Source organism: Mesitornis unicolor, unplaced genomic scaffold (genome assembly GCF_000695765.1).
Source record: "Mesitornis unicolor isolate BGI_N332 unplaced genomic scaffold, ASM69576v1 scaffold47002, whole genome shotgun sequence".
NCBI lineage: Eukaryota > Metazoa > Chordata > Aves > Mesitornithiformes > Mesitornithidae > Mesitornis > Mesitornis unicolor.
The window spans coordinates 24,419-35,024 of NW_010172131.1; positions in this window are offsets into that span (position 1 = coordinate 24,419).

Here is a 10,606-nt window from a genome sequence, read left to right on the forward strand (position 1 = left end):
TGAATCTTGGGTCATAGTTGAGAAACTGATGCAAAATAAACACATTTCAATTTTTTGAACATTGAGTAATTTCTTTACTAGCCTTTAGCATAAACTTTTCTGTTTCTTTTATGTTCTGTGTTGTTCATTTGCAGTGATGGATGCACATTGTAGGTTTTACTAATGTTCATAATAGACAGGCCTACAATAAGACCAAAGTGTATTTCTTTAAGACCAAGTGAATTGCAGTTCCACAGCATAAAATGTAATACCTTTTTAAGCATATACTTTGCACCTTTTTCAGATGCAAAACTTAGTAAATATAACTGTTGTAAAATCTGGATGCCCAGAAGGTAATAGGAATTTCTACTGTCAAAGCATGGGAATGACTATGCTAAATCTATTTCAACTTTAACTGGAAGTGTCACAGGCTCTGGGGCTTTCTACCAGCTCTGCTCTTTGATGAGAAGGCTTAGCTTGAGAAGAATTCCTCCTTTTCAATTTGGATGTCTATTATATTAATCACATCTAATTCACATTCCCATGTATTTGTAGTTTGTGGATAAGGTTTTCGAAACTGCCTTAGAGGTTTGGACACCCTCATCCCACTAAAGTCCAAACACAGTTGCATGCCTTTTACAGCTAGTATATGCTTCTGAGAGCTAAAAGGAAGAGGAACTCTAGTAGTCCCCAAAAAAGGAAAAACCAGTAATTCTTCATCAACCCTACTGCTTCCATAGAATGTCAGGGTTCAGCCACAAACCTGAGCATGTGGCTGGGTCTCTAAGTGGCTCCATCTGCCCCAGCAATCCTTGCCCATTCACTTCTTTCTGCAGCTGTGCTGTTGTATTACCCAGGAGCTCAGCACCACAGTCCAGCCTATTTACAGGAGGTCCATCTGAACTGCTTGGAAACCACATGTAACTCCAGAGCTACAAATTGCCTGCTTGTATCCTGGATCACCTAAAAACCCATATGAAATAAGTGAGCCAAATACCATCTCTCCGTGGGTTCTCTGACACCAAATTAGCGTGTTGTCACTTATGAATATTCTTTTATTGACAGTTCCTCTGCTGGCTTTTGATACAGGCAATAGATATTGTATCCAAGTCCCCAGACACTGCTGTGCCTCTGGTCATTCTGTTGTTTATAAAGCTGTGTTGTGGTTAAGTGACATGGATGAATTTGTTCCCAGAGGGAATAAGAAGAAAGTGGAATTTTGCAACATCACAAAAACATCATCCCCGATGTGTTTACTCTACCAAAATATGAAAGGTTATCTGCTCAAGGGTAAAATAAAGAAAACAAAAGCATGGTGCTGTTATCATTCTTGTCACAGCTGACTTGCAGTCTTCTGTAATCTGCATTGGAAAAGTACAGATGCTCCTTGATTATTTTTTATTATTGTTATGTCTCTTCCTGTTCAGATAAGTGTGCAGTTTTCATTAGTGATTTCACTGCTATTATTCTTCACAAGTCAATTCTTCCCTATTACCCTGGTTTTTTCCATAGGAGGAGCAGGGGCTGGAAACAGGTTTGGTTAGTAGTGGTAGTTGTAAATATTCACATAACATCAGTGTCCAAAGACTTTTTCACAATTACATAGAGCATAATGTACTTCTGACCTTTATACAGTTTCCCAGGAAATCAATCTTTTAAAGCAAGAAAATAGGCCTCTCTAGCTCCCCTAGTCCAAGGTCAAGTCCTGGCTTCAGCCTTAGTGTTTCTCATACTGGTTCTTTCAGCGAGTCCAAAGGAGATGTTTACCCCTTGGGGACAGATACATCCAGAAAGATGTAATAAGATGTTACAGCAATGTAGTACAGACTGCTCAGAACTGCACAGTTTTTAATAGTCTAGTTGACTACAGTATTTTAAGACCCCTAGACTAGAACGAAAATGTCCTTTTTCCATTATCATCTCTGAGTCAAGAAAATATGGGATGCTATTTTTCTCACAGTGGTTGGCTGATGAGGTCTTATCTTACAACTGACATCTTACCATACAGCTGGTATCCCAGCTCAGTTCAGAGCTGGGACTGTTTAGCCTAGAGAAGACCTACATGGCTCAGGTAGGTCTCATCGATGTGTACAAATACCCATAGGGAAGGTGCAAAGAGAATGAAGTCAGTCTCCTTTCAGTGGTACTGTGTGACAGGGCAAGAGGCAATGGGCACAAGCTGAAACACAGGAGATTCCTCCTAAACACCAGGAAACACTTTTTCCCTGTGAGAATGAGCACTGGCACAGTTTGCCCAGAGAGGTGGTAGAGTCTCTATCCTTGGAGATAAGTCATCTTGACAGAGTTGTGGGCAACCATCTCTAGGTGACCCTGCTTGAGCAAAGGAATTTGATCAGTTGACCTCCAGAGGTGCCTTCTAACCTCTGTGATACTGCATTTCAAGGTCAAGCCATCTTCCTCCTTATAGTCCATAGTCCACAGCCTGCCACTCTCCCAGCTATATACATTAACATTCAGGTTGCACTCTCAGCAGGCCTGGTAGACTTGATTCTTCCCAGAAAATAAATGGATCTTTCCAGTCTTGAGTGATCTCAGTGGGGTGGTCTATGTATGTATGTTTTTCATAAAAACTTAGAGAGTTTTCTTTTATATGTACAGATGTCAACCAAGAATCAGGTGCCATTTCACTGGGCAATTTGTAGACACTAATTACTAATTATTTTTGTCTCACAATCAGATAACCACTTTATGGAAAGGATGGTACAGAGCAGATACAATTAGGTGTGTGTGGGATGTTTCCTCCAGATGTTTAGAGAATATTGTGGTGTTCCAAAAATATGCAATTATGTTCAGCTTTTCAGCTTGGTATAGTCTTCTGTCATTGTTAGACATCTGCCTTACAAGTGCCAGCAAAAGGATTCAATGCTTCATCTCTGACACACTTCAAGTAATGCAAACCTCATTTTGGTTTACTCTTTATAATTAGAGGCTTATATTGGTACAGGTGGCTATTTACTAATTGAATCAGGACAAAATTTGAATGTAATTAGGTATAAAAGCCTGCTACCTCTGTAAATAAATATTGTGGCTAATGGAAGAGGGGGATGCAATGAAAAATGATCTTTTTCAGTATGGTTATACTATGGTTTAGGAAACCATGGTCTTGATAGTAGTCCTGGCTGCATGTGAGGTAGCAACAGGGCAGATAATTTTTGTGGCTGCTATTGAGCACCTTTTTGGTTTTAAAAGGTTTCTTTTTTTTTTTACCTTTTTTGTATATCTCATATGCGTGTGTGGAAACTTACAGTTTAAATGGAGTTGAGTGTGAACATCTCTGCAACTATCTGTCATGCTGCGCAGTTCTGGGCAAAGATTCAAAGGTTTCTCAGAAAGATGAGTGATTACAATAAAACAATATCTATGCTCTTAAAAATTATCATCTCTTGAGGACTAAGACTCAAATAGCTGGTTTGTTTTTTTGATTATTTTTTTTTCAGTGATAAACTGATGTACATGTATTAAGCTAGCACTAAGCAGGTAGTGAAGATCTCTGGTACCTTCAAGGTATGTTGCAGTAAGAGCCACTAAAAAGCTGTCACTGTTGTTGGAGGAGACAGCAGCAACGTGGCATTCAGAAACTATGTATACTGGGATAGGATGAAATGAACTTAAATAAAACACATGGAAACTATTTTAAGATCTTCAAGGATGAGCAAGGTTTCAAAGGATTATTGTACTCCAGAGCTGTTGATGTTAGTATAAGTGCAGATAAGCTTTCCAAACCTACTTAGTCCTTTTCACACTTAAAATACTGTATGTTTAAGTGAAGTTGTACAAAAAGGCATTTCCAGTAAAAAAATCAATAGATTCATAGTGCTTGATTCGAGGTGCTGAAGCTGCCTCTTGGGGCTAGAAGATCCCCTGCACCTCAAATAAACAGAGTGCTTTCTAAATACAAATTTAAATCTATAAGCATAGGGCTAAAATGTAAAAATGCTGATTTTATGAGGTGTATCACAAAAAAAATATAATCCTAGAAGGCAAATGGGGTGCATGACTGCTTGATGTACTGAAACTATCATGGACAGTGCCTGGCAGCTTGGTTTTACATGGTTTTGCTGTCAACAAAGCACAGTGAGGAGATAAATTAGTTATGGGCTTCAAGATGAGGGAGAATTGCTCCTTAATAAGCAAGTCAAGACTTTAATGGAACATAACCAGTTTGGCTGCACAAAAAACAATGCCCCATCTCAAAATCCTACTTAATAGGGAGACTCGAGCATTGTTACCATTTGGATGAGAGGACTTTTGAAGTCTTACAGCACTTTCAAGCCCAGAGATTCAAAAATCCTGAGTCATACTTTTCAATGTCTGCCCCTTAAATTTTGAACTGTTACTGCAATGCACAACATTGTGTCTCTATGCGTTTGTGTGAAAGAGAGAAAGAAATGGTGCTGCCAGCATTCCTGAGTATATTAAGGTCACATTAATGCTTACAGCACATTCCTGACATGGCTCCAACCCCTTTCCCAGCAAATAAAACAATCTTTCATGATATCTTCTTCATAAAGCATTTCTTTCTCATCCTTTCTTCTGGTCTTGCTGCTGCCTCATCACTTTTGCTCCCACATGAGGTCCCTCACCTGCTCCTGGGCAGAAATCAGCTCTGCCACTCTTTGGTGGCTTCTGTGTGGTCAAACCTCTGTGCCAGGAAGAAGCATGTACAGCACAGCCTACTCTGCTGTGCTGGGGCCAGCATCGTATAAAAGGCAAAGAGAAGGAGTAGAGGAATTTGCAGGGACTGCTTTTCCTGCTCCCACTCTCTTAATGATGTTAACTTTAGGATCGTATCTCTGGAGAGCATTGAGATCTTCCCAATATCTGCACCAGCTCCAATTTCCTGGTCTTCTCCATGAGGGAAGCAAGGGTGTCCAGACAGTCTCAGATGGCTTGCTTTCAGGTTGGTTGTAATTCAGTGGAAAGCTGAAGCTTTAGGTGTCAGCTGCAGCCATGCTCCAAACTCATTTGGCCTGTGGAGAATTTGAAGGAATTTGCCACACTTAAGGTCTTCAGGAAAAGTCTGAAGGGAGGTGGTGACGGCTTAACACAAGTTTGTCTTCCTTTCAAGACAGCATTAGCTGCAGTAATCCAGGAAGAAGAACCATGCAGCAGTGAGTGACCTAGGGAACTGAGCAAGGAATAGTCTTCCCTGGGGATCTCTCTTGAGATCCACCGACCCTGGATGTTATTGGTGTTTGTTTCATGATACTGTTGCCTTTTTGAGCTCAGAACAGAACGTTTCAGCTGAGTGCTAAGTTGAAGGCATAAGGATTGAAAATGAGGATATCTTTTGATGTGGCAAAATGTGATGATGACAACTAGTCAACAAAAGAGTGTACTGTATAGTGTTCTTGTTATGACACTGGATATTTACCACTCTTATCTGCATCTCCCCTATATAACCTCAAATTCTCAGTTCCCTGCTGTGCATGGCACAGCAAACAGTGGGGTTCACTGAATCCAGAAAGTAGTCAAAGGAGCTGACCAAGCCAGTTAAAAAAAAAAGCAAACAGGTGGACAGGACCCCAGTCTTACTCAAGCATAGTAGGACAGGCCAGCAGTATGCCATGAATGCCATCTACCTAAGGTTCATGGACAGGCCATCTCAGCCACTCTTGAAGCTGTTTCATCGCTCATAAATTATTAACTTAGCCATGAGGTGGAGAACTATTACCTACACTCTGTTTTGCTTGATGAATCACTACATGTGTAAATCTTTGTGGATTTAGCCCTTAGGAAATTACTATAATAGGAAGAGAAAGAATAGTCCAGTGCTTGAAGAGCAGTAGTCAGCAGTGTAAAGAATTGCTACCACAGATGTCATGAAGTTAGCTCTAATGGGTCTAGATGCTTGTTGGTTCTCAGGCACTGTAACATCTTAGTATTAAATGGACTTGTCCTGTAGTGATGCCTTTAGTCCCAGGAAAGGTATGCATGTTCCCCATATAATGTATGGAAGAGTTGGAGACCTCCCTTGTTCTTTAGCAGGGAATTGTTCATGTGAGCTTGCAAAACCAAACAGAAATGAAAAGAGCAAAGGACAGTTACAGAGACGTCTGACTGACTCAGTCAGGCACCTACTTCCACACAGCATTCAGCCACGATTCCTTTGGCAGAGACAGACACTTACATGTGACCTTCCTGGTTGTGGAAAACCAACAGGGATGCCTCAAAACAGCTAGCAGCCAAATGGTTAGCAAAATCACAGGTCATGGCAGTACAGGTTCATATTTCTCTGTGATTAAAATCAAGGGATTTAAATCTGTATCACAGCAAATGCCCTGGGCTAAACAGAAGTTAGTCTTTCTCAGCCTCCTGAGCTAAATATTTTTTGCATGAATAGTAGGAGAGAGCCAGGGTAGGACTCTATAGCTCACTTGTGAAGTTGCGGGGGATGTGAAAATGTGATGTTTAGGATCCATTTGCATGAATGTTAAATAGTTACACCAAGTAGGACAAGTGTACCTGCAGAGACTGAAAAAGACTCACTTCAAGCTACCTAGCAGCTCCAGTTCAGGAGGGACAGAGGCTTCAAAATCCCGGTCTCACATCCCAGGTGAGCACCTGCTAGATAGCTAGTAGCAATTTTGAGAAGGTCACTGGCCCCTAAAAAGAGGGCTGAGGCACCTACAGAAGGATTGCCACTGGAGAGCCCTGAGGATGCCAGGTATGATCCAGAACTGCAGATCATGGTTAAGCTCTGCTGAGCTCAGTTAAGTTACATCAGACCTGAATGATCTGTTTTAAAGGATGTGGCTGTACATACAGCTGAAACAACTGTGCAATGGCATTACACAAATAAATGATGTGCAGAAACAAAGTCAAACTGTGGGTGAGTGAGCAAGTTTCTCACCTATAATCTTCAACACCATTTGCTTTGCAATGAAAGGAAGCTGTCGGAGACCACCAATAGGAGCTGCGTCTCCCAGCCTTGCCCTCTCTTATCGTATTTCTGAGCAAAGCCAGCTGATTAAGCTGGGTCTGGTGTGAGTGACCTTACATCTAGTTTGAGACCTGCACAGCAATCTGTTGATTCATTCTTACCAACAAATATAAGTACTAACTTTCAAGTTTGCAGCCCTAGATGCTTTCACTCAGACGGGCGTGGGAGGGTCACTTCAGATGTCTGTTAACTCACTGTACAGTTCAGCAAGTTGCTGTGGGTCAGGGCACTTCAAACTTGAACATGAGGGATGCTGAAACATATGCGCAGCCACACAACAGTACACAATAAGGAACAGGATTTTGAATGCAATATGCTATGTATATGAGGAACAGTGAAGTACAGTAGGGGGGAAATACAGGATTGTGTTGTATGAACTTGTGTTTCTGGAGTAATTCAAACCTTATCTGCACGAGGAAGTATTTGCCAGTTAACTTCAATTGATACCACTATACCGGGAAACCCTCTTAACAAGTATAAAGCTCATATTATTTCCCCAAGGAAATAAAGGCTTATCTTGTTGGAATAACTGCTATATTCACTCTCTGGACCAACACAGTTAGGCTGACAAATCTTGGAAGAACAGGACCTCTCTTTAGCCTTTCACTTCTCTGAAATTCAACTTTTTCAGTCATAAAATGAAATTAATGTTCCTTATTCTGTAGCACCCAGAAATACTGAGAGAAGTTGCTGCTTAAGATTTGTACAATATTTTCCAAAAGAAGTTCTCTAATACATTCCACTAATGCAACAGAGTGCTGTTAGCGTGCTGTGAGCACCCACACTATCCCTTAAACTAACTGTTGTCTCTAGCTGGTGACAGCATCCACGCAGCTGTTGGGGAAAGTGATGGCTGCCAGTTTCTTGGAGGTAATCTCATTCCAATTTCTGCAGGGAAAAAATTATCTGAAGCTTCATCAGGCACGTCAAGCTAAGCTCTAGCCAGAGTGTGTGGCTATAGCATGCAGTCTCACAAGGGGCTTTGGTAAAATATTATGGTGTACAAGAAACACAGGGAATCACTGTCACTGCACAGGGTAGTTCCAGCCTTTCCTTAGCTCATCCGTCTCTAAAATCTTATTTCTGCTTCTACTGTTCTTTAAAATGCTTAGTTTGACTGAAAAGGGTGCTGTAATGTTGCAGTTTGATTTATGTTAAAGTTTAGGCAAAGAACTCATCTCACCCAATAGTAGGCACCTGTATGTAATTTAATAAAAGACACTTCAAGGTTATGATTTCTCTGACCCATTTTTAGGATAAGATTAATATCACCAGAACAGTGTATATGTTTTTCAGTAGCTTGTATAGGAAGTCTTGTCATTGTGCACATTAAGATGTCAGATGAATCACATCCTAGAGGTCTTTCCTCACCCTGGGTCTAGGCCTCTGATGAGTTGTCTTCTGTGTTGATGGAAATAAAGCAATCACTTTTGCTTTTATTTTAGGTCAGTTTCACATTTTGGTATTCAGGCACTTGGCACCTATGTAATGTTTGGTTTGCAGACGCTCCCAGGGAAGGGCTCAATCCAAGTCAATTATTTTCTTTACGAAGAGAGAAAAACTCAAACATTTTTCTTTATTCTTGCATTTAGTAAAGCAGTTTTCTGGTTTTCTGTCCCAAAATGTAAGCTCCAGGCTCAAACTACTTATTCCTATACCCTTCATATGTTTAAAGATCTCTTCTTTCCACACTTCACCCAGGATTTTTGTGTAGTTCGGTGCTTGGTTTTGGTGGAGGTAGCAGTTCTTTTAAAAACTCTTAACAGCCAAGTCATTTTGTGCAACACAGGCACATGGACTAATGCTGACCACTTCCTAACTAAACTGGTACATCTGAATGATGCACAGCAGGTGTCTGTGGAGAAACCACCTTTGATTTAAAAGCAGCTGGCTTCCTTGGAAACACCCTCCCTCCCTCCCAGCTGCTGTGCTGTGCTGCGGTCCTTGTGCTTGCGCTGCTGACTGAGGTGTCTCCACCCGTGAGGTAGGTGTGCCAGCAGCCACCACTTGACACTGCTGTCACCCTGCTTCTTTACCACGCAATGGAGAGTGCTGCTCCTAGGAGCCTGAATATGTTCTTAGGAGAGGACTTATAGGGAGTGTTTAAAGCCAGCAGTGACTGTAAACTGTTTATAAAAGCCAACTCTCACTTCAGCCATTTTCCCATCAAGAAGTTATCTGTGAAACTGCAGATCCAATCTGTATGCTTCCTCCCCCTTGTAACAGTCTAAGGATCAAGATAATGGAAGAACACTAAATATATGCCAGATACTTGGTGGGATAAATGAGTATATTGTGATTAAAAGCAGTGGATCATATCTTCAGACAATGTAGATTTGTACAAACTTGTCTCAGCCAAGAGTGTAGGCCCACAGTCACATTTTCAGTTGGAATTGAAAGTTAACTCATAAATGTAAGAGATTTAGATAGCAGGTCAGCCAGAGTTGTCCACTCTTCCCCATATTGGAGGCCAAGTAGGAGCTCTGGGCTCCTTCCACTTAAGCCCCGAGTCAAGAGTAGCCGTGTCTTTCACGTTCCTGGTGCAGGAGGGACTTCTCTTCCAGTCCCACTTTTTCTTCTTCTTTGTGGACGCAGCAGCTGCTATGTCCCTTGAAGCAAAAGAGGGTCCCTGTGACACAAGGCAGGCACTGGATCTGGACAAAGCCACTTACCTGTTTGAAATAGCCTGGTCAGTCTCCGCTGTTGTTTGTTGTTAGAAGAATGTTTCATGTGGGATGTGCACATTCTCATTTGCACACATGACCTAAATATAGGGGTGCTCACAGGCAGCCCAAGAGCCACTTCTAACCCATTGAGGTACCCTTAACAGTTTCTCTTTTTCAATCCAATGGTTTAAAATTATGTATTTATCTGACCATATAATTAGTACCCGGCTTTTAAGAGGCTGGACAAACCTGACTTGTAATGTTGGCTTCTCCAGTCTCTCTGAAGGCAGAGATACAAGTTACAGGAATGTATATCTTCTGATTCTTTCTTCGTTTGCTATGTTACATATGAAGACTATTGAAAGGTTTTGCTACCCTGTATCTTTTGAGCATAGACTTTTCCTGCATATGATAATCAAGACTGAGGATAATAAGGTCTGCTTGATTTCTCCCTATGGATAAGGGAGACAGCAGTTCTAGCACCACTAGTGACGAAGAAAGCAGGTAAGAAAGAATCAGCTCAAAGATAACACTATCAGACACCAAAAGCAAATAGCATAATCTGTGGGGACTCTTTTTTTTTTAATAGATGCATTAAATGCTGTAGCCTCTTCTGTTTCTTCAGCTAAAATGTTTTCAGTCTTTTTCTTTAAAGGTCATTTTCTCCACAATGTTGGAAAATGCAAAAATCAACATGTTGGGCTTCTTTTATTGCCACCACACTTAACAGCAGACCTCTGGCATTAATGGAAAGTGGCCATTTAATTGGAAATATCTAATTTTCCATTTCCTGGATCTGTGAAATGTGATTTTAAATATAAATAAGAGTCATACCCAAGGGGATGATCCAGATTGATTCACTTAAATTAACATCAGTGTCTGAGTGGATGCTCTTGCGTCAGTTTCTAAGTGATTTTTAAGGTGAATGGATTGAGAAGCAGACAGACAGATGAATGAGCAGGTTAGCGGATGAGATGTGAGCATAGTGCAGAAGTCA